The sequence below is a fragment of the Elephantulus edwardii genome, unplaced genomic scaffold (assembly GCF_000299155.1).
Source record: "Elephantulus edwardii isolate Elephantulus edwardi_28Jun2011 unplaced genomic scaffold, EleEdw1.0 scaffold00049, whole genome shotgun sequence".
In the NCBI taxonomy this organism is placed as follows: Eukaryota; Metazoa; Chordata; class Mammalia; order Macroscelidea; family Macroscelididae; genus Elephantulus; species Elephantulus edwardii.
In genome coordinates this window covers 9085692-9089785 of record NW_006399799.1, presented here as the reverse complement: position 1 = coordinate 9089785, position 4094 = coordinate 9085692, and positions in this window count along the sequence as shown.

The window sequence follows — 4094 nt, the reverse complement described above, 5'->3', positions numbered from 1 at the left end:
AATCTTGCTACTATTAGAACTGAAAAAGTGCTCCTCTGGCCTCTCATCCTCTCTTCCTCTACCTTCCTTCCCTTCTCTCAAGTTGGCATAAAAATTATTTTCCGTTTCCGAGCCTCCAATTAGATATTGATTAGAGTATCTGATTGAGAATGAGCACTTAATAAAAGTAAATAAGTTCTGACATTTTATTTTTACTCTTGAATAAAAATGCTCACCATCCTTCTGAAAATGAGCCGTCACATTTTATTTAACAGCAGAAAAGATTTGTACATTTGGCCCTGCAGGAGCTGAGGAATCTATTTTCATTATAACAAACATTGATTTTGCATTAAAAAGTCTCATTATTTGAGATAATGACTGCTGGGCTCCTTAGTTATTCTTTTGGTTCCTAAATCATTAAAACTCTAACATTTAAAGAGCAAGCGGGGTTGCAATGGCTCCCAAATTGTCACCAATGAGTCGTTCCCTCGGTGCCCTCATCGTGGCCAGGATCCTACACCCTTGGAGATGCTAGAACAAATACATTTTAGTCAGTGCTAATACACTCGAAGTGTGAGAATTCCAAATTCCAAGTCAGACGTGGATTCCTTACAACCCAGTAAAATAGAAAAAAGAAGCAAAAGGAGGGGGGGAAATCTTCTAGTTTCCTGTTTATGTTCAACGAGTTCTTGGGATGAATGCTAATTTTGAAGGCACTAGGGAAAGGGATAAAGCAGTTTGTCCCCAGAACTGGGAGATGGGTCTCATACGGGGTGGCCACAGTGGAGGTAGGTATGCTTGGCCGTGCCTGCCTTCCACCTCCAGCAGGATAAATGACTGACTCCAGGAATATTCCCCGGTGGATCATTTTCCACAGTTATACTCTCTGATCCCGGGCATTTATGCTGCATGAGACCCGGCTGGACACCTCATTGGCAAGCCACATGTGACACCACTGAGTTTTGCAGAATTTCAACCACATTCACCGATTTGGATAATGTATTCTTTCAGAAGCCAGGGCTGAGCTTTAAACAAAGCATAATCCTGCCTGCATATCAATTTCCCCAGGACGGTGAGGAGGGAAAGGGAAAGGGAAAAAAAACCACCCCAGAACCATGATGCTTTCCACAGCAGCATTTCCATCTGGGGCTCAGCAGTGGGGACGGTCCGAACAATATTTAAAGTCTCCAGGTTCATTAACAGGAGCGCACGGAAGGAAGGGGGGGAGGTGTGGAAGCTGGGGAGTGAATCATAAAATATGAAAGGACTTCCCTGGAAATTGGCATCAATGTGATTTATTCAGTCCAGACCTAGGCTCAACTATTTGAAAATAATTGAATAGTTGATACCCGCTGCCATGTCTAAGTGACTGGAACATAGGCTGGGGTGGAACGGCAGGAAGAACTAGAGAGGCTGAAGATGTCTCAGTTCTCAGCCCAGCACAGTCTCTGGAACAAAGAGAAAGAATTCCCCCTGCACCTGTCTAGCCGCTAGTCACTTCCTCAGTAGATGCGCCTTCTCATTCCTCACTCGCTAGAGGCAGATTCATGCAGAGTTGTAACATACCTGTGTAAACTATTTGGCTACCATTTGTATTTGGCTTTCTATAGTAAGCATTTTCTCTTTATAAGAAATAATTAATTTGTTAAATATATAAACAGTACATGCTCATGATAAAAAAAAAATTCAGACAATGCGGATGTACACCAAGTAAAAATGTCATTGAAACCCATCTTATACCCTAAGATGGATTTATTGTGTCTATAAACAAAAAAGCATATATATCACTCACTCATTAACTGCTTTCGAGACAGAACTGACTCATAGCTGACCCTCTGTTGGGTTTCTGAGGCTATAAATTTCACAGGAGGAAGTTTCCCCAAGAGGCAGTGGGCAGATTCAAATTGCCAGAGAGGAGCAGGCCTTGGGACAGCTCATGGCCCCCTTCTGTGATGGGCAATCTACTCTCCTGAAACTTTCCAGGCTTAGAAACCTGTCAGCCATTAATCAGTTCCAACCATACATTTTTCAATATATACTTATGTGAACACATTGAAAATATAGAGTGGGGTGCCTTCCCCCCCCAAAAAAACCTATAATCTGTTTTGTGACTACTTTAAACCCATGTTGTTAACATATTTCTTGTCAGTTCATGTAGATTTATTTCTTTTTATCAGATATTTACATTCTATTACTTATTTTACCAATATTTCTATGTCAGACAATGAGGGTATTTCCGATATTCACTACCAACTGTGACTCTGTGCCACTATGCACATATAGTCACACATCTGTGCAAACAGTTCTGCGGAATTGACTCCCAGAAGCGAGAGTGCGGGATCTTTGTGTATGCACTCATAAGCATTTTCCACATTGTTCTGAGTATCAGAATGATTACTTTTAATATCTGCAGAAACACCCTTTGAATTCAACTTAGCCAACCCACACCACAGAAAGAAAAACAAAACTATTTAAAGCTGGCCTGCCTACACATAGAGAAAGGAAAATAACTCGGTGAGCCTCTTAGGGTGTGAACTGAGGTGGTCCACCCCAAGACGTAATCTGGAAAGAGACAGTAAAACCAAGAAACAAGTTCTTTTACAAATGAAAGCAAATGGAACTTGTTTCCAAAGGCTCAGGGAGAAATGAGAATGTACGGGAAGAATCTGCAAAACGAAATCAGCAAAAAATGTAGGCTCCAGTGAAGGAATGGAAGCAGAGAGAACTTCAACACAGGCAAGGGCTGCTGGAGTCTTAGAACTCAAATGTGTGTTTCCAAATCGTGGTTTGCACTTTGCTGTGCTGCTAAATGGTTCACAGATTCCTAGCTATGTCTTGGAGAGGGTGCAGCTGGAGTGCTCTGTGGAGGCAAGAATGATGCGGCTTCACCTCTTACTCTCTGGACATGTTACTAGGAGGTGCCATTCCTCGGACAAGGACATGATGCTGGGAAAGGTGGAGGGTCAGAAGAAGAGGAAGCTCCTAAACCAGGTGGATTGATGACTGCTAAAATGGGCTCTTGTGTGTCAGAAAGTATAAGGATGGAGCAGAATAGAATATGGTTCAGATCTTTTGTTCAAAGGGTCACAGAGAGCCATTCTTGACTCTACAGCACCTACCAACAACAGGGAGTAGAATGTCCTTGATTTATTGTGTTTGCTGATTGCCATAATATAAGTCTCATGATGCAAGCTAGATACAGGGTATGGACCATGGAGCCCCGATGATTTCAATACAAACCACTCAAAAATGTGCTGCACCCAAAGGTCTGTGGTCATTGAAACTTACTATATAAACAAAGGAAATTAGACAGAGTCTACCCTCCTCATGTGAACCCTCATGAGAAATGGAGACGTTGAAGTTGTCAATAATTTCATTCTAGTTGGATCAGCATTAACATTCATGAAATTAGTGGTCGAGAAATCAAAAGCCCTATTGCATTGAACAAATCTGCTGGCAAAAAAACTCTTTAAACTTTCAAAAAGCAAACACATTGCTCTGATCACTAAGATAAGCCTGGGCCAAGCATGGGTTTATCAATCATCTTCTTGTTGTTGTGTATCATCGAGTCAGAATTGACCCATAGCTGACCCTCTGGTAAGTTTCCAGAGGCAGTTTTAATCGCAAGGGAGGAGATTTTCAGAAGCAGCTAATTGTGAAGTAGGAGACTGCCCATTTTCCTCGCACAGAGCTACTGGTGGGTTCAAACAGTACGTCTTTTGGATTGCAGCACAACTTCTTACCTCTAGGCCCCCAGAGCTCCCTCAGAAGTATGCAAACTTTAGATAATGAAAAAGAAAGGCAGAGGAGAATAGGTACATTTTAATTGTAGCATTGGTGAAGAACATGCAGTATACTGTGGACTGTCAAAAGAATTAACAAGACAGTCTTAAAAAGAATATAATCAGAACATTCCTTAGAATGAGGATGGTGAGACTTGAACTCATTTATTTTGGACATGTCATCAAGAAAGGATGGTCACTAGAAAAGGACAGAATACCTGCAGAGTAGAGGGCCAAGGAAAACCTTCACGGAGATGGATTGGCACAAGAGCCACAAGAATGGATTCAAATGTACCAACAGTCACAAAAAGGCACAGAACTGAGCAATACTGC